The following is a 26,917-nucleotide window of genomic DNA, read 5'->3' on the forward strand; positions in this document are numbered from 1 at the left end:
TCAGAAATAAAGAATGGATGGTTAACACTCAGCTGAACTATAAAGGCAGCATTTCCCATTGTTACAAGTCATTAAATTAGTAGATATTAAAATGTTCTTGCAGTAACACAGTATTTTGTTCATTATGAGCAGATTTCACTGCATCAGGAAAGCATGTGTGGGCTGTTTTTTTCCGTGTATAATCCTCTCTGCACCCCCTTCTGAAACACAAGGGAAGGTTATACTAGAGTGACAGAATGTTACAGCTACGTGCATATTTATGGGACTTTTAAACAAGTCGTATAGTTGACTGGAAATGGCTGGTAACCATTTGAAGCATCAGTTATTCGTTCTTCAATGTGCATGTCACTTTGCATCAATATGTAATACACTGTTCTCATCCAAAAAGCTAACTGGGCCAGCCCGTGAAATAAGTTTTAGTGATTACAAGCCAATAATCAAATCTCAAGGTTTGGATGGGGTTGATTACTCGCTTGAAGTTCATTTGTTTCAGTTTATGGTGTCCCTACTTAGATTGCTTTGTTTTCTGTCCCCTAAATGCTAGATATGCACAATAGGAAAATCAGGTTCTCAAAGAGGAAACTAGGAGCTTTTATCAAAACAGCATGACATCCCTTTCGGGTGCTGCAACTTGATGTTCACTTGTAATTGTGTATGTGTGTGTACGTGTGTGTGTTAAATCAATGAATTTGACATTTCTTCAGTGTTTTGAATTTGGCAACCGACTCTATTCACACCGACACACACATTCCTTAGCAATACTTTAACAAGGTCCAGTAGACATATTGATGGGAAAGTGTTGAAATGTGGGGGTGGATGGATGTAAATAAACTGTAGTTATTTTTATAGAAACCAAGAAGGAATGTGCCAAGGTAATGTGTAGCAGTTCTATTAAATAAAATGTTAAGAATGCCAACAGAAAAAGCTTGGATTGTTATTAGGGCAAGATAGTTTGTTTTGATAAGGTTTTGTGTAAAATATAGTGGATATTTTAAGTGCAGAACTCTGATAAAGGAAACTTTATTTTGTGTACATTATGATCACATTCATAAGAGGAACTTAAAGTGGATAAATTGAAATGCTTAAATGTGCCTCATGCATGCTCCAAATGTGTTGTATAATTGAATAGTTAATTTTTCCCAATGAGTGCTGTTACTTGGTTTATAATATCCTCCCATAAATCTCGAACTCATCACACTTCTTATCGTCTTTTATTGTTATTTTTCCACCTTCGTTGCTTCACCTTTTTACCTCACCACGTGGGGGTGAGGGTTCCTGAGCATGGATGTTCTCCAGCACCTTGCTCTGTTGCTGTTCTTCATGGAGGGGACTAGATCATGAGTGAAGGGCTCATCTGTTTCAGAATTACTCTATGTAATGCATTTATCCAGCGGCTAGTGGGGGGTGGGCGGGGTTGAAGATTCTTCTTTCTTACTCTCCACCCAATATCACAGGCAGTTATTGCATCTTGAGAGTGGGAGTGAAATCTAGTTTTGATGCTCATGAAGAACACTGGGAACAGATTGGAAAACATGAACAAATATGATAGGAATTGATCTATGTTACTAACTGAAGCCTTAGATGACCACTATTCAACAAAAATCCTCCATGTTACCATGCCATTGATAGCGTAGCATATCTTGTGGAAATACAATGATCCACCTGCTGTGTTACTGGATCTGCTGCCCAACAGTTAAGTTTTAACATTGCATCAGTGGAAACAGGATTCCAAGACGCAGGGTAAAACCCAAGTGTCTAAACAGGTTTTGTTGTCTTTGGTCACGTTTTTCAGTTTCTTGTTCCCAACCCCACCAAAAAGAATCAACTTACTAGATCATTATTTTATATTTCCCTGCTATACTTAAAGCAAAGGAGAGGGATTGGCAGGAAGGGAAGGATATTTAATTCTTGGACGTTTCTCGCCTCAAATGCATGAATCGAATTATCAGCGGAGATCAGACTATCTTGTAAACCTTTTATTTGTATCTTCGTAAAAGGCAATGTGACATTACAATAATTAATCAGTGTCACGCAGCAGTCAAAAGTTGTCGTCTCAGTGAATTGGGCGTGGCCACTGGATTTGTTCTTTGGTTTGGAAAGTGATGAGCTGCTTGGATAACTTCACCTCCTTTATAGAATTTTCACCTCCTTTATAGAATTTTCACCAAATGTTATGACTGGTTTCTTGTGTCACTTCCAACATAACCAGATGTCAATGATGCCTGCTCTTTTTGATGCTCCAAGGAATGATGTTTAGGGTTGGCTGTGCATTAAGTGGTTAACACATTCACCTTTTATATATTCCTGTCTGAGCTATTTTTACACATTTACATGTTAAACTTCAAATGCGTAGCAACTGCATTGAGAAGCTTTAGTTGGAACATGTTAACCTGAACGCTAAAACGTTAGTGCCCAGATAAACAAGCACACCCCTCCCTTCCCGCTTCCCTCTCCCAACTTGTATGTCCATAAACATGAATGCATGATCTCATACCTTGGATGATTTGTGTGTTTTATTAACATTTTACATGACTTTTTTTTTGAAGCATGATAAAGGTCTTGTGACCTTTAAAAAGAAATTAATGTCATAGGTACTAGGGCAGAATTCATGTTAAATGATATTGTAGAAGCAACAAATAGGGTAAGTTCACTTATGCAAATAAAGTTTTGGAAAGTTTTTTTAATGCCATTTTGTTGTTGAAATTATTCCCTCTTATTTTTATATCCATACTCCTCATGAGGAGACCTGTCCACAGACCTGATCCTTTTTCCTGAACTTTCTCTTCATTGCTTTTACGTAATTTTCTTTGATCTCAGATCTGTTGGCGTATTCAGTAGCACACTCAGTAACTATATCATCTTTGATTAAACTTGTCTCATCCAGAGCCTGGAGGTTAGTCAAATGCACTGAATCTTGTTGACAGATTGTGGTACAGAACATATTGGATCAACACAATACTAATTTGGTAGCTTGTCGCGAATCTTTGCAGATAGTAATTTTTATGTTGCTTTCTTTGATAAACGTTCTCTTCCAGGATTGAAATGTATGCACTCCATACCGGGCTAGGTTACAACAACTGATTGCCAAGAGGACAGGGTATTTTTTTAGTCCCCAGGCTGCCTGTTGTTTCAGCAAGTTTGGGGGTCACTATCAGGGAGGGAAGTCCTTTTTTTCCCCAGAAAGAAGCAAAGTAGAAGTAAAAGACACAATGCTTCTGTTACTTGTAGTAAGAACAGAAAGGCTGGAAATGTGCAGAATGGGAAGGAGGACATTTCCTTCAGAACTGATGTGTTCTGAAGGCTGAGATAGCCAACACCTCCATGTTCCTTCTTGTACAGCAGGCATCTCAAAGAACTTGATATCTAGGGGGCAAACAGTAGTTACTGAGGAGGGTAAGAGGAATAATGGCATGGACCACCAGCAGGGTTTTGAGGGAAGTTTTTGAAAGTGTTGGGAAGGGAGATAATGAGATGGAAGATCAAAGGGACTTCCTAGCTTTCACCTCGGGACTGCTTTGATGCTCAAATGTATTATGGGTGATTTGGCGTTGGGATCCTAGTGGGCCTTCCACGTTGAAGCAAGGATTCTGCTAACTGAAGAAAAGATGGTTTGGCCATTGTTTGTAAAGAAAAAAAAAACTGGAAATTACAGCTGAAGCAATATGTTGTGTTTTTAAGATACTGTTTGGTCTACTTGTGTTTAGTATTTTCCGGTGTTTATTTGGGATTTCCACTATTTATTGATTTTAAAATCTCTCATCCTGTTTGTATTTAGCTTCTTCATCATCAGTTGCCAAGGCTAAGGTGGTGACAGGAAGAGTAAGACGGAAAGGAGGAAAAGATGCTGTATGGTTTCCACTTATTTTTACTGTAATGTTTGTGAAATGACTCATTCCTTTTTACAGATCCAGTGAGTGAAATTCTGAACTGCACATTTATTAAATTATCTCAGCTCATTACTATGGCAACCAGGAGGGGAACGATGAAGGAACCAGTTGCTTTGAAAACTAGTGTTACTTGAAGTAACCTGTGTAGTTCTGCAGGCACCTTGTTTATGAATGAGCAAGACAACAGTTGGGTATGTCATTATCTGTACTATGCCAAAGGATAGCCAGGTTGTGATGGAGGTGGTAGTCACAAGGAACTAACACAGCTGTGACTTTGCAACATCTGAATGCTGTGCCTAAACAGTGAGAAATGTCTCAGTTCAGGGGAAAAAGGTCATGGTTAAGCTTTTGAGAGGTTTGCATGCACTGTAGATTGGGTTCCTCATTCATTCTTCTGTAACTTCTTTATAAAAAGTACATTATTGCCGCACTGTGGTGTTTTGCTGGTGGTTCTGCTTTCATCCACAATTGTGGCCCCCATCTTTTGTTTTCGTTGGGGTACTTTTATGGCATCTGGCAGTCATCACATGATCCAGCCCAGCCCATAGTAACAAAACCAAGGGGCATGGTATTCGTGTAAGCAGGTGCATTTTTTGAGTATCCATTCTTGCACTGTTCCAGAGTTGGAAAGAGTGTTCGTGCTGCTAGAAGCAAGATGGTTACAGCAGAGGTGATTTGGATTTGCTTCTTTTCGGGTCAGTTGCTTTACCAGATGTGCTTTTTGTTTGTTACTGCAGAGAGGAAGCAGAGTCTGATTTGTGGTTTATATCACAATGCCACAGTAAACAACATTCAGAAACCAGCAATGAGTAGCAAGAGGAAATATTTACCATCCTCCCAGTGGAAGCAGTTCTGTTAAGTCCTGTGGAGTCTGCCCAATTTACATGGTGGGCGGGAGTCTTTAGGTCAGCTGAGTACAAACCATCATACCATGTGATAAAACCCAAGTACTGAGGAATAGACTCAAATAGATTTTGTTTAAAATCTGTAGGATACACTATATCTATCCCCATAAAGATATGTGTTGTTTGCCACAACTTGGCAGATCTTGCATGGGAACTCTAGATATGCGCACATGCACTGCTAGAGTTTGTGCTGCTTGCCAGCATGGAACAACAGTGCTTGCCCAGTTAGGCCTACCCACTGCTTTGCAGGTTTATCTGGAGCCGAGTGGTAACAATCACATCCCCAGTGATGGTCCTACTCCAGACCTAATTAATGGGGTATATTGGCTGATCAGTTATCAAGTGTGCCTTGGAGTACTGCACACCTGACTACAGAGCTGCACCTTTATTGTACAGATCATGGTCTCAGTTTCAAACTTTCATCCACAAGAGTAATATCTTGGAGCTAATTTAGTTTTAAATATGCCCCACTTTGGGATGGAGTCCATAGCCCCAGTGGAAAATAAGGGCACATGCTTGGTTCCTTGAAAGCTGTGGTTGGCAATTTCAATTTCATTTTGCTCTGGGGAAGGTCTGTAATAGCTGGCTATCATTGGCCAGTCATTGGTAGTGTCAGTGTTGGTCTCTTGCCTTGGAGATGCCTGGGAAGGCCTCCTATTTAGGTGGTTCGAAACATCTCTTCAGGTGGCAACACCTTGTCATTTACATGGCAGCTGTGTGATTCCAAGGGAACTATTAGAAACATCTCCAGTCTGCATATTTCTTCATAAATTGGACTTGCTGTTCATTTAAAATTGATCCGCCTGCTCCCCTAAATGTCTGTTTCGTTGTTGTATGAAATGTTTTCTGTGCTGGCCTTAGTCGGTGATCTGTGTTGCCCAATTGACTGATGTTATAACCGGGATGGGAGGAGTGCGAAGTTTGCTTAGCCCCACTATCTTACAGGTCGCACCATTAATTTAAAAGTTTGATTCACTCACCAAAATGGCCAATTGTTTACCAGCGATAATGTTACCCAGAATAAAAGAGTTTAACCAGGCTTCTTTCAATAAACAACAAACTTATTAGTTTATAATAAATGCAGTCTAGTTGAATAGAAAGGCAAAGCTTATTAACATGCAGTATGAAATATGAAGTTATACCAATTACTCTCACTCACACAAAAAAAAAGGAAATAAAAGAATTCTGCCAAAGTTTAAAAGTCAATGGTTCAAGGCAGAAGTAAAGGTAATGGAGCCCTTGAAATGGCATCCGGGTTATACGGTTGGCGTCTCAGCGCTAATCTGCGAAACAATCTGACTCTTGCACTGCTTTTCAGGCGGGCTCGAGGAACACCTGCAGGTACTCAATTCCAGCATGTAGAGCAATTTAGAAGCAGCTTATATTCACTTTCTGCTTTGGGCTGTCGCTGGTCTGCAAAAAGGCTGCTATCTTTCTTCATAATCAGTTGGTTCTTCTTCCTCTCAAACCAAAACCAACTTTTAAGTGCAGCTCCAGGCATGTTTTTTACCCCAAAAACTACCATGTGACCCCTTTTATACACAGTCCACCACAGTCAAGAAGTTTCCAGCTTCTTTACAACTGCTTAATTATCTTTTCTTGTAAATAGTTTTTCTTGGAAGAGACATCCATCAAGAGTTCTTGCATTAACCCTTTAAGGAATAGTATCTCTTAAAACACAAGTTCTCTCAGGTTGTTCTTAGTCCTTGAAGGTGGACCATTTTCTTGACTGAATTGTTCATCACTCTGACCAATTGTCAAAAATTGCTAATATTTTGCAAATTTTGTTGATAATCTCATTTTAATCCAGTACAAATCCTTTGAAGGTTATTAATAAATACATTGCCTGGCTGACTTTAAGGTGGAACAATTTTCAGCTATTTTGCCTAATTTATATTAGCAGCCACGTCCATGCACAGAGCAACAGATAAATTTCAGGGGCAAAAAAGGAGAAATTTCAGTGACAGGAAGATATAATATTTTGCATAATGTTATTGGAATTTATTGTAAAGTATAGGGAGGTGTGTTAATTGAACTAAAGGCAGCTGATCTGAAGGCTTTGATATATCAGAAGTTAAGCTAGGTTTAACATGTTAAGTAGGTAGACATTGGTGTAAAGGGAACATTTCCATTTTTAAGTAAACCAGACCAGCTTGAATTCAAAAGAGGGTGTGAAATGTTCACCTAGCCAGGAGAAGTTGAGTAACAGTGTGTTTATTTTCCCAAAGATTATTGGTAAAATTGGTACTATGAGAGATTTTTATTATTAGCGTGGTAGAATCCAAAGACCTAGTGAAACAATGGGAATTTGCATTCAAAGGGGAAAATATGTAAAACGGCTGTGTGTAAGGGTAGGCAGTTTATGATCTAAGACGTGTGGAAAAAGCCTCTAGCATCTGAGCCTCAAACTGCTGTCCACAAAGAACTGACTTTAAGAAAACTCACTTTGAATTGGATTGTTCTGGTATCATGTTTCTTCATCTGGGTCTTTTAAAATTTGTGTGTCTTACTGTTGCCTTAACAAAAGTGTAAATGGGAGTCAGATTAACTAGGGCATTTAGAAGTTATCATAGTATGTAGATCTGTGTGTGTGCTTAAAAGAATTTCTTCCATTAATAAAGCTTTAATTTAGTTTTGTAAGAAACCTATAAGACTCGGTCTTATTACTACTGAATTCAAAGCACGCATCTCAAAATTTATACAAATTGCAAAACAGTTGTTACAGTTGTTTCAACTTTCGCTTTAGGATTTGAGCAGCTCAGCATTTACCATTGGCTGTGCCATAATGGCAGGGATTTTCTCTAAATCATTGCTAGGAAATTGTGGGTAATTATTGGTATTGTGACTTAATTGCATATATAGTCACTGAAATGGCAGTGCTCCTGTCCCCTCCACTTCACAAAGGCACTGTTGTCTTTCCTTCCTACTGCTTACATTGGCATACTTCCCTGGTCTGTCATTCACTATCTCCTAACTGATGCTTCTGTTGCAAGAGTTGAATTTTTATTGAAAGCTGTGGGTGGAAATTTATGACCTTCCAGGACAATTGTGTAATCAAGAATTTGCATGCTGTATGTGTAGCACAGATCAACGTTCAAAGCAAAGCAGCATTAGGCTAGAGATTGGAGCAGTGGTAGCAAATTGGAGAATGCAGTAGAATACAGGTTCCTGTCTTTACTGTCGTGGGGTTGAATGTACAATCATAAAGTTGCATTAGTTCCAAGTAGGTAGCAGAGAATTATCAGGCTGCAGCTCCTTAGGAGTGGGAAGAAGGGAGGAGACTTGCAAGGGTATGGAAGCAGGAATTGAGAGCAGCCTTGGCAGTATTCTTGAAGATTGCTCCTTACGATGACCAATTTCTTAATTCTTTTGATTTTTATGCACTCAAAATCAAGAAGATGGGGTTGACCCTTCCACTGCCTATGATTTTTCATGCTGCCCATCTGACATTCAGAATTGGGTGAAAATAAGTTTTCTCTAGGTGAACATTGGGAAGACCAAAACCATTATCTCTGGCCCTCACCACAAATTTCATTCCCTAGCCAGTGATTCCAGCACCCCCCCCACCCCCTCAGGCCACTGGCTGACACTGAGCCAGACTGTTTTCAACCTCTGCATCTATTTGACCCTGAGCTGAGCTTCCAACCCATATCCTCTCTATCATGATTTCTGCTTCCACCTCCGCAACACTAACCTGTCTCTGCCCTGCCTCAGCTCATCTGCAGCTGATCCCCTCATACATGCTGTTGTTGGACCTTAAGCTTTCGAGTTCCCTATCCACCCATCCATGTCTGTTGGTTAGCTCAGCCAGCTCCTTCCTAAAATGCTTCAATTTCTCACACCCCCCACCCCCGCCCCATCCAGTCATTATCCGATATATTACCTTGTTTTCCAGTGGTCAAGTCTGCCTCTGCACAGATGCAGGTGGAGCAGTCCTTGGCGGGACCTTCACAGGCTCCAAAACCCAGAGGCTGCCAGCCAGGAATCTTCTTAGCAGCCTGCCGCTACTTCTGTTCAAACCGCAGGTGTTGCACCACAATGGGAGCTGTGGGATAAAGAACAATAAAGGTCTTGGATGTGCATGTGGATTCATGATAAAATATTATATTGTGAGCTTTGCATTGTTTTATGAATTACTACTATTTTCTTGTCTTGCCTAATCTCTGTGGGGTGGCAAGTCACCTTTAAGTGTGCCTGATGATGATAGGAGTAACATGAATTGATGAGGGTCGATGTTGTTTGGGGTGCGGAGGAATATGCAGCAGAGGTTGATTATTTGCAGGAATGCTTTGTTTCAGTGCTACGTGGGTGTGTGTGTGTGTGTGTGGGAGAGTCGGTGGGTTGACAAGAAGTGTGACTGCTGCATGTGGTTCGAACATTGGCCTACTGATGCAACTCAAGTGAACCTTGCATTAATAAAGTCATCCCAGGCAACATTGTGAGCAACTGGTGTTGGGTTGCGCTCATTACCTTGGTCTGCCTCCTTGTTCCTTTAAGAATCATCCGGAAAGAAACTTGTTCAGCGCTTTGCTCCTCCTGCAGGCCCTGACCTCTCTCTGCTGCACGATGTGCAGAACACAGTACACTGTGATCATGCTGGTGCAAATTGAAAGGTTCCTCCATAAGAGTTGTAGGGCATGGGTTCCCCCCACTGATTTCTTAAGCCAAGTTGTTCTTCTGAGCTGAGTATTTGACAGAAGGAAGAAAGACGAGGAAGCATCCAGTTACTTGAGAAATCAGGGAAGAACCCATGAAAAACATCTCATATGCTGCAATGTCAAATACAAACGTTATACCACTTCAGCCATCGGTAATAGTCAGGTTCTCTTGATTTGGAAGGCTAATTGAGAGGCAGGCTTCTCTGAATGGCCCTTTGTGGCCAAATGCTCCAAGGTGTGGAAGAAGTCGTCCCTCTCCCTCCCTCTAGAATTATTTCATATCAACTTTCACTTCTATCGTCGGCACTGATAACCTATCCATAATCAGAAACATGGCATATAGAGAATGCGTGGATATGTAATCATGTCTGTGCTTTGCAGTTAACTATGCCAATTTATAGACTACAGAGGCGCAAAATAAATTTACTATTTTCAGATCAAATGAGCAATTTTGCCTTCTATGAGAGACGGGGTTGGTATATTTTTGGATTTTGACTCAAGATATTTCTATTGCTTTCGATGTTCCAGACCAATCCAATAGGCAAGTTCTTGCTTTTTTATACCTTGGACTATCTTTATCTGCTCTATCTGGTCAGGTTAGGTCATCTGTATTGAGCCCAAGGATTGGGCTGTTGGGAGGAGTTTAAACTAATTCACCAGGGGGAGGGGACACAGAATGTTAGCAGAATAGGGACACATCATAATACAGTAAAACAATCAAGTCAGAGGGAGTACAGCTGCAGTAAGCTTCAAGGGAGTAAGGCAAGGCTGGATGGCCTGTACTTTAATGCCAGGAGTATTACAGGTAAAACGGATGAGTTAAGGGTGAGGATTGACATGTGGAATTGTGATATAATAGCCATCACTGAGACATGGTTGAGGGAATGTCAGGATTGGCAGCTCAACATTCCGGGATATAGAATCTTCAGGCGAGACAGGGGAGGGAGTAAAAGAGGAGGAGGCGTTGTATTATTAGTTAAGGAATCCGTTACTGCGGTAAGGAGAGATGATATCTTGGAGGGGGCATTGAATGAAGCTTTGTGGGTAGAGCTTAGGAATAAAAAAGGGGCAACACCATTATTATGTGTTTATTATAGACTCCCAGATAGCGGGAAATTGAGAAACAAATATGTGCACAATTTGTGGAGGTGTGTAAAAACAATAACAATAGGGTAATTATATTAGGTGATTTCAACTTTCCCAACATTAATTGGGAAAGACATAGTGTTAAGGGCTTGGATGGAATGGATTTCTTGAAATGTGTACAGGAGAACTTTTTAGGTCAACATGTAGAGGGTCCAACAAGGAACGGTGTACTGCTGGACCTAACCCTGGGGAATGTAGCCGGACAGGTGGCTGAAGTGGTGGTGCACGAGCATTTTAGTGATAGCGACCACAACATGGTACAGTTTAACTTTGTTATGGACAAAGAAATTGACAAGTTGCAAAAAAGTGTAGGACTGGGGGAGAGTGGATTTTAGTAAAATAAGGCAGGATCTGGCCAAGGTAGACTGGGAACAGAAACCTGTAGGGAAATCTACAGAGGAACAGTGGGGGGTGTTCAAAAAGGAAATGGGGAGGGTACAGGCTTAACATGTTCCCTCTAGAGTGATAGGAAGGAGTAACAAGCCTAGAAAACCATGGATGACCAGAGATATTCAGGTTACGATGAGAAAGAAAAGAGAGGCTTTTAGCAGGTACAAGGGAAGCAAATCAGCAGAGGCATTAGTGGAGTACAGAGAGTGCAGGGTGGAGCTTAAGAAAGCAATTAGGAGAGGAAAGAGGGGATATGAGAAAGCTCCGGCTGGTAAAAGTAGGGAAAAATCCCAAGATATTCTATAAGTATATCAATGGGAAGAGGATAACCAGGGAAAGAGTAGGGACCAAGGGGGCAATCTATGGGTGGAGCCAGAGGACATTGCTAGAGTGTTGAATGAATACTTCATGCATGTTTTCACCCAAGAGAATGAGGATGAAAGTATCGAACTTGGGGAGAGAGACTGCGAGGTTCTTAAGCATATTGATTTAGGGAGTGACAAGGTATTGGAGGTGTTGGCAGGCTTAAAAGTGGACAAATCTCAAGGTCCGGATGATTTGTGTCCCAGACTGCTGAGGGAGACAAGGAAAGAGATTGCAGGGGCTCTGACCTAAATTTTTAATTCCTCTCTGGCCACGGGGGAAGTTCCAGAGGACTGGAGAACAGCTAATGTGGTTCCACTATTTAAGAAGGTTTGTAGAGATAAGCCAGGGAACTACAGGCCATTGAGTCTCACGTCAGTGGTAGGGAAACTATTGGAGAAATTTCTGAAGGAGAGTATCTATCTCCACTTGGAGAGGCAAGGTTTGATCAGGGATAGTCAGCATGGCTTTGTCAGAGGGAGGTCATGCCTAACAAATTTGATTGAATTTTTTGAGGAGGTGACCAGGTGTGTGGATGAGGGTAGTGCAGTTGATGTAGTTTATATGGATTTCAGCAAAGCCTTTGACAAGGTCCCACATGAGAGGCTTATAAAGAAGGCAAATGCACATGGGATAGAGGGTAATTTGATAAGGTGGATTCAAAATTGGCTTAGTTATAGGAGGCTGAGGGTGATGACAGAAGGATGCATTAGTGACTGGAAGCCAGTGTCCGGTGGCGTACCACAGGGATCTGTGCTGGGTCCCCTATTATTTGTCATTTAGTTAAACAACATAGATGACTATGTGGGGGGTAGGATTAGTAAGTTTGCGGATGACACAAAGATTGGCCGGGTGGTTAACAGTGAGGTTGACTGTCTTGGTCTACAGGAAGATATAGATGGGATGGTCAAATTGGCAGGTAAGTGGCAGATGGAATATAACCCTGAAAAGTGTGAGGTGATAGACTTTGGAAGGAGTAATTTGACAAGGAAGTATTCAATGAATGGCATGGCACTAGGAAGTTCTGAGGAACAAAGGGACCTTGGCATGTGTGTCCATAGATCTCTGAAGGCGGAGGGGCATGTTGGTGGGGTGGTGAAAAAGGCATATGGGACACATGCCTTTATCAATTGAGGCATAGATTTCAAAAGTAGGGAGGTCATGTTGGAGTTGTGTAGAACCTTGGTGAGGCCACAGCTGGAGTACTGTGTGCAGTTCTGGTCGCCACATTATAAGAAAGATGTGATTGCACTGGAGGGGGTGCAGAGGAGATTCACCAAGATGTTGCCTGGGCTGAAACATTTAAGTTACGAAGAGAGGTTGGATAGACTTGGGTTGTTTTCGTTGGAGCAGAGAAGACTGAGGGGCAACCTGATCGAGGTGTACAAGATGATGAGGGGCATAGACAGGGTGGATAGGGAGCAGCTGTTCCCCTTAGTTGAAGGTCAGTCACAAGGGGCCATAATTTCAAGGTAAGGGGCAGGAGGTTTAGGGCAGATGTGAGGAAAAACTTTTTTACCCAGAGGGTGGTGACGGTCTGGAATGCACTGCCTGGGAGGGTGGTGGAGGTGGGTTGCCTCACATCCTTTAAAAAGTACCTGGATAAGCACCTGACACATCATAACATTCAAGGCTATGGGCCAAGTGCAGGTAAATGGGATTAGGTATGTAGATCAGGTGTTTCTCATGTGTCGGTGCAGACTCGATGGGCTGAAGGGCCTCTTCTGCACTGTGATTCTGTGATTGAGCAGAAAATTATTTATGGAACATACTATATTCTTGCTGCTTGCATAAACTTCTGTGACTTCAGAAGACGGTAGAATAAACACTTTCCCTGAGTACGACTTGGGCTGTAAGCTGCCAAACAGATTTATTAATCAGTAACTGGATTAAGTAAACAGAAGCAAATGATATTTTGGAGAATTATAGGAGTTTAGGCTTAACCATCTCACCTGCAAAGATGGAAAAATGACAATTTTAGCTAGGCTTAACTATCTCACCTGCAAGGATGGAAAAATAACATTTTTGGCTAGACAAAGGGGGTAATTTGAACAGCAGTAGCTTATGGGTTTGGGTGTGGGGTGAAAATCTAACCTACCGACTTCCACGTTTCACTTAAGCACATTAAGGGGCAGGCAAGTTGCCTACTAATATGATCTGTGATCACTCAACTAGAGTGATATTCAACACAGTTTTGAGTTTAACATCACATCCATGTGTTTAAGTGTGTCATGCCAAGCTGAGAGAAGCCTCATTATGGTAGAGACAATAGTGAGAGGATTTCTTCTGCCTGCACAGTATAGCAAAGTCATAAACCTGTTTATGAAAGCTGTATTTTTTTTTCAAAAAGTTACATCTGATGCAGGCAAGCAGCCTTCAGCCAAGCTCAGCTGGTGACCCATTTGCTCCACTTGCTGGGGAATCATGGATTTTGTTGTGTGTGCACAGAAATGGTACAGAAAAAAATTCTTTGAGGGAAAAGCAGCGGGTGCAGATGCTGTGGAAATTGTTAGTTGTTGTATCATGTTCAAACAGCTCTCCTTGTGTCTAATGAACTGGCCTTGTCTTGTTATCAATGTGCTGACTTAAAAATGAGACCACACAAGCAATCCATTTCTGTTTGTGGTCTTACCACACTAGAGGAAGATGAGTGCTAACACTGATGTTCCGAAACCACAATAAAACCATACCTCTGGTGATAGTTCTGCTGAATATGAATGCTGTTTTGAAAAAAAGAAAATCCCGACTTGTGAAAATTTTGCATTGATGTGGTGTGAGTTTTTAACCACAGTTGGCATTGTTTTTTTTTGATGATTTTCTGCAGTTTTTTTTTAATCAATGGATCAACAACTTGAAGTGATCGCCTGTACATCACAAGTGATGATACTTAAAGTAAGTTATTGATTCATTGCAGCATAGGTAAGTTTAGAAACCTGTCTTTCTTTGTTTCAGCAGCTTCTTAATGCAAAGTTATGGAATTTTGGTGGCAAATGTTTAGAGGTATTCCGCTGGATGGGGTGTCCCGGGAATTATACCGCACACAATACAGTAAACAGCTGCACCTGCTCCAGTACAACTCGTCTGTCAGCAATATAGCAATGCTTGCTTTTGTCAATGAGGATTTCGGCACACGATAATTTGTTTTACAAACTGTAGCTTTCTCTAACATGCAGAAATGTTGCTCTCCATTACTAACCGTCCAACTTAACCGCCCAACTACTTAAAAAAAAAAAGCTTAGGTCACACTCTGGTCTACTTCGTTGCCCTTGCCCCATTTTTCCTCCTGCCCCTTCCTTTCCTTTTTTCTGTTCTCCCCCTTCAAGCTGACCCTATGGCTTAATAGTTTCCCTAACTGTTTTACTCAGCATGACTGCACAAGTGCTTTCGAGTAGAAATGGCTGGTTAGTATTCAGGAACAGGGAACCTATTCTAGGCTAAATTTCTACTTAAATTACTTATTTGATCACAACAGTTGCAAAGAAGCTGTGCTTTCTGGAGTGGCGTCTGGGGTGTTCCTTAGAGCAACTCGTTGAACCAAATGTTGCTAGGCACTGTGACTGTTCAACAAAGTTTCCAATATTGACCAAGAGAACGATGGGACATAGATGAGATTTACTTGCTTCATTTTATTTCCATTCATTAGCTTGTTTTCCCCTCACCACCCCAAAAGCAAGCAAGTAAGTACATACTCAGCAGGTCAGTCGGTGACAGTGGAGAGAAAGAGTTAATGTTTTAAGTCGATAACCCTTCATTAGAACTATTTCTGGCATTTCCTGTTTTTATTTCCGATTTCCAGCACCTGCAGTATTTTGTTTTTGTTCTTGTAACCACTTAACTGTATTTAAGCTGTTTGATTGGCTAATAGTTTAGGCTGTTAATTTTCTGCTTGTGACCCTGTCAATGTGATTTGCCAGTAACCTCGCAAACTCTTTTCCTTTAGGTAGGTGTAATTTCATCCCCGTTCTTCTATCTCCACTCGCATGCCTGCAAAATTAAAGTTGGTCACTTATTGGATTTTGCAGCATAATATGGCAAGCGCATTAGGTCAACTAGTAGTGTTCTGGCAGAGCTTTGTCAGCAGGGTATTCCTTGCGGCGAATGCCGATTTAACTTTTATATTGCATAGTAGCAGAAGATCTCGGCACAAGCTTGGCAGATATGGATCTGCTTTATAATAGTTCACTTTTTTAAGAGTTTGCTTAGTTTTTTTTTAAAAAAAGCTGAAATGATTTTTGAGTCGTTACCCGGCATTACTTCCCACTACTTTGTGCTGTTCTGGTGTTTTATGCTAAGCTCTCAATATTTCATGTGTGCATCAATATTTCAGAATTTTTTTGACTGGAACCAGCAACTTAAACTTTTTCAAAGTTTATATTGTTTTCCCCTTCTAAAGTGCTGAGAGGAATGACCTGGCAAGTACTAACTTTGCAGATTCCAGTTTGAAAAACAAAGTGTACAAAAAAAGTAACTTAAATTGTAGTGTTTTGCCCTCTTCGATCCTCCTCTCTCCTCCCTTCGCCCCTGAAGGTTTATTGGCTTAGGAAAAGAACTACAACTAATCTAGAGTTAAAAATAATTAATTGGCGGAGGGCCAACTTCATTGGGGTGAGTTGAGATCTGGCCCAGATAAATTGTCATTGAACATTGATAGGTAAAATTGTAGTTAAACAATAAGCTTCCTTTAAAGAGGTGATAGTTCAGGTGCAGTCAAGGTATAGTTCCACGAAGAGGAAAAGAAGGACAAACAAATCTAAATCTCTCTGGATAATAGAATTAGAAAGCAAGATGAAGCAGAAAAAGGGTCAGATGTGAGGTGGATAGTAGAATTGAGAAGCAGGCTGAATACATAGAAGGTTCAGAGGGGAAGTGAAAAACAAAGAAGAGAAGCAAAGAGAGAACATGGGAAGAGACTGGCAGCTAGTATAAAAGGGAATCCAAAAGTTGACCTTAGGCATATAAATAGTTACAAAAGTGGTTAAAAAAAAGTGGAGCTGATTAGGGACCTAAAAGGGGATTTATACATGAAGACAGTGGGCATGGTTGCGACATTAAATGACTACTTTGTATCTCTCTTTACCAAGGGAGAAGATGCTGTCCAAGTCATAGTCAAAGAGGAGGTAGTTAAGATTCTGGATCGGCTAAAAATTGCTAAAGAGATATTAAATAGGCCGAATGTACTTAAATTGGTAAATCAAAAGGACCGGATGCGATGCATCCAAGGGTGCTTGCAGAGGGAAGGGTGGAAATTGCGGAGGGGCTGGCTATAATCTTCCAGCCCTCTTTAGGTACAGGTATTGTGCCAGAGGAATGGAGAATTACAAATGTTACACCCTTGTTCAAAATAAGTATAAGGGTAAGCCCAGCAACTACAGGCCAGTTAGTTTAATGTTGGTGGAGGAAAAGCTTTTAAAAATGATAATTGAGGACAAGATTAACAGTCACTAGGACAAATGTGGATTAAGTAAAGAAAGGCAGGATGGATTTATTATGGGAAATTCTGTTTAACCTGCTTGGGTTTTTGATAAGGTAACAGAAGGTAGATGGGGGTAATGCAGTTCATGAAAGGCATTTGATAAAGTCCCATAACATGCTTGTCAGCAAAGTTAGAGCCCATGGAATAAAAGGTTCAGAAACAGCATGGATATGAAATTGGCTGAGTGATAGGAAATAAAGAGTAATAGTGAATGGTTGTTTCTTGGACTGGAGGAAGGTTTATAGCGGGGTTCCCCTGGGGTCAGTGTTGGGGCTACTGCTTTTCTTGTTATATATTAATGACCTAAACTTTAGGTAAAAAGGGCATAATTTCAAAATTTGCAGATGGCACAAAACTTGGAAGTATTGTGAACTGAGGAGGATAATAAACTTCAAAAGGGCATAGGGTGGTAGAATGGGCAGACCAAGTGGCAGATGAAATTTAATGCAGAAATGTGTGAAGTGATTCATTTTGGTAGGAAGAATGAGGAGAGGCAATATAAAATAAAGGGTACAATTCTAAAGGGGGTACAGGAACAGAGGGACCTGTGGGTAAACGTGCACAAATCGTTGATGGTAAATGGGTGGGTTGAGAAAGCGCTTAGTAAAGCATATGGAATCTTGGGCTTTCTAAGGCAATTGAGTACAGAAGCAAAGAAGTTATGTTGAACCTGCATAAAACACTGGTTCAGCCTCAAGTGGAGTATTGGTCCACTTTTGGGCACCACATTTTAGGATGGATGTGAAAGCATTGAAGTTTTTCTGTGCCCTCTTTGAGGTTGGTTCCAGGGATGAAGCACTTCTGTTACATGGGTAGATTGGAGAAACTAGGGCTATTCTCCTTTAGAGAAGAAAAGGTTGAGAGAAGATTTGATAGAGGTGTTCAAAATGAAGAAGGGTCTGGGCAGAGTAGATAGGGTGAAACTGTTCTGTTAGTGGAAGGTTGAGAACCAGAGGGCACTGTTTTAAGGCGATTGGCAGAAGAAGCAACTGTGACACGAGGAAAAATATTTTTTATGCAGCGTATAGTTAGAATCTGGAATGCACTACCTGGGAGTGTGATGGCGGCACATTCAATCTTGGCTTTCAGAAGAAATTGAATAATCTAAAGAAAAACTGTTTGCAGGGCTACGAGGAAAAGGTGGAGGAATGGGAGTAGGTGAGTTACATTTGCAGAGAATTGGCATGGACGTGGTGGACTAATTGTCCGCCACTTGTGATGTAACCATTCTATGATTCTATATACCTGCTATGGCTGAAATCTACTGCAGCTTACATCATCAGTAATGTTAGTACAGTGATACATGATGGGGTCTTTCTCAATTACCGCTGCATCTGAATCTTAGACAGGGTTGAGGGAGGCAGAACCAGCGGGATTAAGAGATTAGCTTTCTAATTATCTTGTAATAAAGAAAATGACTTTAACCAAGATATTTCGATAGTTTTGGCCAATAACGTCACTGATCAGAGGAAAATGACAGCAATGCTTCTAATTCTCCCTTTGGTTTTAATAGAATTGTACAGGAGGCCCAGGATCTTTTCAATAGACTGAAATAAAGCTATGCTGGAGCAGGTAGTAGTGAGCAGCTGACCCTGACTGTATATACCCTAGTGCTTTTACAAGTCTGCTTTGTGTATTGGCGCAAATCAGCTTATTCAACATTTACCCAGATTTGATTTCAGCTCCTTCCAACATCCATTATTCTACATATGGGATAGATTAAATCATGTATAACTATCTGTCACATGAATTGAAATATCTCACAACATTAATCACCTTGGATTGTTTACTGCTACCATCGGAGCGCTAAAGCAGATGCCAACCAGTATCCTTGACAGGAACTTGAAAAAAGATTATGATCCATTCTACAACCTGTTTTTCTATATCTCAACCTACATAGAATGTAGAGCACAGGAACAGGCCTTTGGGCCCAAGTGATGTATAAAGCTGTCCAATGTGTGCCACATAATACACCTATCATTTTATTGTCCCCTTCCCATCCTGCCTCTGTATCCCCGTTTCCCTTGTCCCCCATATATAATATATATATATATTCCATGTGTTGGTGTTCTACATTTTCACCACTCTCTCTCAAGCTATCCCTCCTAAATTCCCTGATTTGATCTGGTTAGTGACTATCTTAGCACCGCTTTGTATGAATTCTTCCACAAGTGGCAGCAGTTTCTCACATCCATCCACTTGAACATTTTTGTAATTTTTGAAGAGCTCCATCAATTCTCATCTTGGGCTTCACTCTTCAAGAGAAAATAGATAAAAATAATCTTCCCACCCCCCCAAAAAAAATAGGTGCCTCTTCTCAATTCTGGTGGCGTTGTTGTAAATCTTTTCTGCACTCCCTCCATCCTTCAATGTCCTTCTTGCAGTATGGAGACCAGAATTGTGCACGGTTCTCCAAAATTTTTCCCCACATGCTTATGGCCTTATCAATTAGGGGTGTGTTGTGTGTGTTTTTAAACTCCTGTCCACTAACATCTCGCACAATTTGGGAACTGTATAGGTGTGCAATTCCGTACAGATTTGGTGCAGTGAGCTGCCCGCCATTTTACACTGGGATTCTTAAATGAGTGAGTAGGAAGAAATAAATTTTGTTTATTCCAATTTCCCCAGTCACCCCATTCACAGTATGAAACTGCTAGCAGAGCTTGGGCAGGATTTTCCCCCACAGGGGTGGGAATCATTGGCTGGAACTGTTTAGAGGTCCCGTTCCCATCCCTAGGAGAGTGGGGTGATGGGTGGGAAACATTCGCAGGGACCAGTAGATGTAATATATTTGGATTTCCGAAAGGTGTTCGATAAGGTACCGCATATAATAACAAAAGGGCCCTTGGTGTTGGGGGTAGTATATTAGCATAGATACAGGACTGGCTAACTAATAGAAGACAGAGTTGAGATAAGGGAGACATTTTCAGGATGGCAACTTGTAACTAGTGGAGTGCCACAGGGATCAGTGCTGGGGCCACAATTATTCACCATATATATTAATGACTTGGATGAGGGAAATTAATGTACTATTGCCAAGTTTGGGGATGGCGCAAAAATAGGTGGGAAGGCAAGTGGTGAGGATGACAGTCTACAGAGGGACATAGACAGGTTAAGTGAGTGGGCAAAAACTTGGCAGGTGGAATATAATGTGGGAAAATGTGAGGTTATGCACTTGACAGGAAGAATAGATGAGCTGAATATTATTTAAATGGAGAAAGACTACAGAAAGCTACAGCACAGAGGGACTTGGGGGTCCTCATGCATGAATCCCAAAAAGCTAACATAACAAGTTCAACAGGTAATAGGAAAGGCAAATGGAATGTTGGCCTTTATTTCAAAGGGAATGGAGTATTAAGATAGAGAAGTCTTGCTATAACTATACAAGTCAGTCCACATCTTGAATACTGTGAACAGTTTTGGTCCCCTTATCTAAGGAAAGATGCACTCGCATTGGAGGCAGTCCAGAGAAGGTTCACTAGGTTGATCCTGGGCATGGAGGGATTTTTCCAATGACGAGAGGTTGAGCAGGTTGGACCTGTACTCATTGGAGTTTAGAAGAATGAGAGATGACCTTATTGAAACGTATAAGATTCTTAGGGGGCTTGACAGGGTAAATGCTGAAAGGTTGTTTTCCTTTGTGGGAGAGTCTAGGACCAGAGGGCTTAATCTCAGAGTAAGGGGGCACCCCTTTAAAGGGGGCACCCCTTTAAGATACAGATGGGGAGGAATTTCTTCTGAGGGCAGTTAATCTGTGGAATTCTTTACCACAGAGGGCTGTAGAGACTGGGTTGTTAAATATATTCAAGGCTGAGATAGACAAGACTTTTAATCCATAAGGGAATTGAAGGTTATGGGGGAAAAGGCAGGAAAGTGGAATTAAGGATTATCAGATCAGCCATGCTCTCATTGAATGGCGGAACAGACATGATGGGCCAAGTGGCCCACTTCTGCTCCTATGTCTTATGTTCTTATGGTCAATTTTCACAAGGGCGGTCAATTAATCACCAGAGAGCGGACTCGCTGAAGGGCAACAGGCAGCCTAGTGAAGCTGAATCAGAGGTCTTCCAGTTTGAAAAGCCTCTGAATGCAAGTAAGTGTGAGAGAAAAAGAGAGAGAGAGAGAGAGAGAGAACGTATCCAAATGAAGACACAGTCTCCAACTATTTTAAAATGTAAATGGAAAAAATGGCCTTGCAGCCAGGTCACCGCTATGGGGACAGGTGGGGGTGTGTGGTGCTGCAGAACCTGAGACTGCTGCAGCATCCGTACAGTCATGGAGGACTTCCATGGCCTGCCTGGAGCATTGGAAGTCCCGTCTGCTGCTTCTAGGCAGCTAAACTGACTCTGCTGCCTGCTTCCAGTAGGCCTCAAGATTCCCTTGAGGCCAAGTGGAAAATACCAGCCTTCCTCCTTTAGTTGCCGTTAATAGGCTCTTAACGGTCTATGTCATGCCCCCACCCCCACCATCATCCTACCTCTGCAAAAAAAAAAGTTCTTTGAGTTTGCATTTGGAGAGGAAAAGCTATGACTGATTTCCAGGAATAAAATGGCCTGTACTTAATACATCACAATCTACATGATAATTCAAGTATTGTGCTTTCTTTGGAACAGTGTGATTTTTTAAGTGGAAAAACTCAGCAGGTCTGGCAGCATCGGCGGAGAAGAAAAGAGTTGACGTTTCATGTCCTCATGACTCTGTTCTGCTGAAGGGTCATGAGGACTCGAAACGTTAACTCGTTTCTTCTCCGCCGATGCTGCCAGACCTGCTGAGTTTTTCCAGGTAATTCTGTCTTTGTTTTGGATTTCCAGCATCCGCAGTTTTTTGTTTTTATCTCTGTGATTTTTTTAAGTGTTGAAAAAGCCACTTATGCTAATTGTATTGACTTTGTCACTCAAAGATTTGCATTTATATAGTGCCTTTCGTGACCGCAGGATATCCCAAGTGCTTTACAACCAATAAAATATCTTTGAAGTGTAGTCACTGTTGTAATGTAGGAAACCTGATTGCCAATCTGTGCACAGCAAGTTCCCACAAACAGCAATGTGATGATCACCAAGTAATTTGTTTTAGTGATGTTGGTTGGGAGATGAATATTGATCAGAGCAGTGGGGAGAACGCTCCTGTTCCTCTTTGGGACAGTGCCAAGGAATCTTTTTTGCATCCATCCAAGAGAGCAGATGTGGCCTTGGCTTAAAGTCTTATCGGGACTGTACCACTGATCATGCAGCACTCTTGAGTCCTACACTGGAGCATTAGCCGTGATCATCTGCTCAAATTCTTTGAGCTGAACTCGTGACATTCTGACTGTAGCGAGAATTGTACCACTGAACCATGGCTGTCGCCACAGTTGTCTTTTTTTTCTTTCACATGTATGTTAAGAATATAGCAGCATGGAGGTGGTACTAACTCAGCATCCATTATACAAGTGAAAGAAAGCAGGCTGCAGAAGGAAAGCGAAAAGATACAATCTTTCAGTCAAAACCAAAGGTTTGATCCACCAAAAACGAGTTGCCTGTGTTCAGCAGCTCCTGATCATTGTTAAACCAAGGAAGAGAGTCCAATCAAGGGGAAATAATAGAAAGGAAGGAGAGAAGGTTTGTGGCAGGGGAATAGTGAGCTGGAAGGTTGAATGAATATTCTGAAATTTTATTAGGTTTCCTTTTCAGTAGGGGGAAAAGAGGAAGGGATCAACTGTAGACACTTAAATAGATTAAATCAGGTAAGACATAGTCCATGATAGAACATGTAGATTTCCTGTGGGATGGGTTGATAGGTCATAAACTTCTCTTACTGCACATGTTCTTTGTTTTCTATCACTTAGACTTTACTTTCACCAACCAAGCCACTAAATAACAAGGTATTTTTACTTTGGGAGGGAGCGGATGGATTTTACTGTAAATCAATCTGGAACATAATCATAAATCTTAGTGATGGCCAGAGCCTTTGATTTTATTTGATCACAATAGGCAGATCTGTTGAGAATTCCAATCAACACCACAATTCATGTTAATTAATATACATTCCGTGCAAATGTATATACTTTGGATGAAAAACTTGTTGAGCATAAAAGTGTGAACGCTGTCACATTGTAATTTGGAGACCTGCTATTTCCTGAAACCCTTAGGAGAGGAAAAATATTAGGAGCAGCAGAGGTCAAGTGAAAAGTGACTCCAAGCAGCAATGATATTTCTGGTAGCCAGTGGGAGGGATTCGATATGATGACCGTTACAGTAAATTAATGTTGAGCGACATGACAAACTGCACGGAACAGCTGTTCTATGGGATTAGGTTTCCTTTGGCATCGTGTGGAGAGTTGCAAAGCTAATCTTGCTGCTGAAACATGGGCAGATCTGAACAAAAAGGCAGCAAGCCGTAGCCATCTAGAATGGAAATCAGGGTTAGGAGCTTAAAGGAAAAGTGATTGAAGTTAGACATGCCATCGTGATTTTTTTTTTGTATCAAAATGGAAGAGAAACTGAGAAAGTAGCCGTTCTAATAAAGCCGAATAATTTAAAATTACGTACATCCAAACTCCGCCATACATCTGATTCTTATTACAGTTCCCCTCCCTCGAGGACAGTAACTGTAGTATGCTTGTCAGTGGTCCTGGTTTTATTCTGTTTTATCCTCCATATTCATGCCACTGAAGTAGCAGCGAATACCGCTCCAGATGGTTAAAAAAAGCCGTGGGTGGAAAGGGGAGCTCCCGGCATGAACACAAGTGCGATACAGTATGCTGGAAATGCAATTCTGGCTGTCATTTAGCATTGTGCCAGGTTCCCTTTTATGCTGGGTAAAATTAGGCATTTGTAGATCCAGGCTGAGCTTGGCGAACAACAAATATTAATGATTACAAGTTGAAAATATTTTAAATCATATGTTTTTGGCCAACTTTTGATTTCAGTGCAGTCATGGTATGATTTTCCATGAGTAGATTTATAAGAACCCACCTGATCTTTTTTTTCATCCCCAATTTTTCATTAGTGCTTGTTTTTTATTCTTTGATGTTATGACTCAGGTGGTAATGCACTGACTTCTTAATTACAAAGTTCCAGGTTCAAGTCCCACTCCAGGGTTTAAGCACAAAAGTCAAGGCTGATATTCCAGTGCAGTACTGAGGGACCGCTGCGCTGTCAGGGTCTTTCGGGTGAGATGTTAAACAAAGGCCCCATCTGCCTGCTTGGGTGGATGTAAAAATTCCCATGGCTCTATTTCAAAGAACAGGGAAGTCATTCCAGCATCCTGACTAATAATTATCCCTTAATCAAAAAACAGATTACCTGGTCATTATCATATTGCCGTTTGTGGGTGTTTGCTGTGCACAAATTAGCTGCTGTATTTCCTACATTACATCAGTGACTACACTTCAAAATGTTCCTCGTTGATTGTAAAGGGCTTTGAAAAGCACTATATAAATGCAAGTCATTCTTTTGTTTTTAAACCAGCTTTACACATGATCACAAGTGCTCTGGTAGTTCATTCATTTAGTGGGATGCCTTTGCTTCAATTTGCATCGGCACTTTTTAAAAAAAACTTCGTCATGCATAATCACTTTTGAATAAGGGGTTGACCAGGTGGCTGTCTCGACAATACACTAAATGGATGTCAAAGGGAGCACTTCCCAGAAATTGCCAGAAGTTGCATCCCACTTATCCCCAAACCCCAAGAAAGGACAGCAATGGGCATATGGCTGGCCTTTGATAATGGTCTGGCAGTGAGCACTTTAACTTCAGCTGGTAGGTGTGCCTTGCAGGTGAGTATAGACCTCTTTAAAATTACAGTTACAGAAATTCACAGAAAAGAAGGAAGCAATTTCTCACATCTTGTCAATGGTTGCTATCTCAGCTACTTCCTGTGACAAAGCATTCCATTGCTCCAACAATCCCTATAGTTTTTAATGTCCTTTCTGTAATGGGATGTCTAAGACTACACACATTATTCTAACAATAGCCTAATTTCATTTTTCATGACTTCTTTAGTCTTGTACTCTGCCACTATTCATACTCATCAGGTTTTGGTCATTTTTTTTTTGTTATGTATTTGTCTGTGTGCTCACACTTTCTGTTATTTGTCTTTGGATCCTAGGTATCTGCTTGTCCATAACCTTCAGTGTTTCTCTATTGAATGTATAACTTCATTCCTTGGTTTTCCTCCTAAAGTGCATTAACTCATATCCACCTATAATAAATTGCATGTGCCATCTTCCTGACATTCTACAAACATGTCTGTAATGCTGAATTTCTCAACACTTCCCCTACTTTTGTGTCGGTATTTATGGTTTGCAGCTATAACATCCTCAAAATAAAAATCTGATAAATTTGGTCTATTGGTCAGAACAATATAATACTGAAATGTTGTCCTGAAAACCAGTAACTTCATGAAGTCGTGCATTAAAAATACTTGGTGAGCAGAAGTCATATGAACATGTATTCACATGTGACTTATACTGGGTGCAACACTATTTTTGATGCAAAACCATAATCCACAGCTAAGAGTTCACATTTCAGAATTCTCATTATTATCCCAGTTTAGAGATGGATTTCCTTGTTTCATATAGAATATTCCTAGGACACGAGTGCAAGTTAATAAATGCTTTGGTTGCCTGCCATATAGACAATTACTGAATGCAATACCATCCAAATTTCACGAAGTGAAATTGTACACCATAATGAAGCACTCTCCTCCATTCCAAATTTAGATTTCATTCCTGCAATGGGGCCCAGTTGGCATGAATGAATTTAGGAATATTACAGTAATACTTGCAGGGGGAGTAGTGAAGAAAACACTCATGACCTGATCTAAGCTACCACCAATCCAAGGTATTGTATGCTGCATACTATGTAAGGTGAAAGTTCTGTGGTTCTATCTCTAGACCCTGCTGAGTTCAGCTGACTTGCTGCATTTGGTTATAAGTTGCAACATAAGGAAACCACTTAGCTCTTCTAATGGAGCTGTCTGCTCTCATCTCATTTCCTGGTCCTTTTTGCCTATCCTTTTATATTCATCAGTTTTAAACACTTATCTAGTCGCTTTTTAAAAGATATAGAGCAGAATTGTCCCTGATTTGCGCAGTGCAGTAGGGAGCAGGAAAAAGGACATCTTAGCACCGGCCGCAATGGCGGTTTATTGCGCTGTATCGTCCCGTTCCCAGCCCATCCTGCCTCATTACTAATGCATCCCTGGGAAACATGCCTGATTGCTGATGAAGCGGCTTCTGATTTGCCCGCCCTGCCGTCACCTCAGGCTGTCAGTAATTCGGGCGCCATATTTAAGGGGCGCTCCTGCACAGAGAGAGCACTCTGTAAGGTATCGGAAGCTGTTGTAGCCATGGCGGCCAAAGTGAGGACACATGCTGCCCCCAAATTTAGCGACACCTCCCTCGGGCGCCTACTGGACACAGTGGAGGCCCACCGTGAAGTCCTCTACCCCCCACTCTGGGCAAAGACCAGCAAGCAATGTCGCCCATCCAGCATGGGAGTTGGTGGCAGCGATGGGCAGCACCAACCCTTTGCAAAAAAGAACAGTCACCCAGTGCCAAAAGAGGATGAATGAATCTCCACTGTTCCGCCAGGGTAAGTCAACCTTATCACATTCCACTTACTCACAAACCCATCACATATCCACAGGGATCTCACTCGCTGCAAGTTCTAGAGACATCACCATTCACTCTCTCATTCATCCTTCACCTGCCCTGCGGATCATGTCCTCATCCCATCCACGGCGCCGCTCACCCCCACATATGCCAGGCTTCCTTCACATCTGGCCTGGCAGGTTTCCTGCTTACAATCTCCATCTGTCGTCTTGCAGGACAAATTGGCACACAACCAAAGGGAGAGGTCGCAGACTGGTGGAGGAATGCCTAAAGTCAAGGTCCTCACAGACTTTGAAAATAGTCATCCAGCTGGCTGGTGACGACCTGGACCATTCCTGTGCTGATGGTGAGGTCAGCGGTGCTCAACCAAGTGAGGATTCAGCAGTGCAATATCCATCAGACAACCATCCTGTGAGTCAGTTCCCTGTTCCACAGTCCCCTGGGCATGGGTGTTGATCACTTGTACTTAATGTTCACTATTGTATATAAACTCCCAAGAA

The 26,917-nt window shown here is 41.4% G+C and overlaps 1 protein-coding gene across 10 annotated transcripts in view; it reads left to right on the top strand.

Annotated features, from left to right (window-relative positions):
* sipa1l1 (signal-induced proliferation-associated 1 like 1) overlaps nucleotides 1-26,917 on the top strand; it is a 383,121-nt gene that overhangs the window by 180,461 nt on the left and 175,743 nt on the right. Inside the window, exon 1 of one of the 10 annotated variants that reach the window (XM_041214404.1) lies at nucleotides 3,992-4,078. The exons of the other annotated variants lie outside the window; for them this stretch is intronic. The gene's annotated coding sequence lies outside the window, so the exon portion shown is untranslated. Of the gene's footprint in view, nucleotides 1-3,991; nucleotides 4,079-26,917 lie in introns of those variants that run through there. 10 annotated transcript variants of the gene reach the window in all.

Source organism: Carcharodon carcharias, chromosome 20 (assembly GCF_017639515.1).
Source record: "Carcharodon carcharias isolate sCarCar2 chromosome 20, sCarCar2.pri, whole genome shotgun sequence".
NCBI classification, from domain to species: domain Eukaryota; kingdom Metazoa; phylum Chordata; class Chondrichthyes; order Lamniformes; family Lamnidae; genus Carcharodon; species Carcharodon carcharias.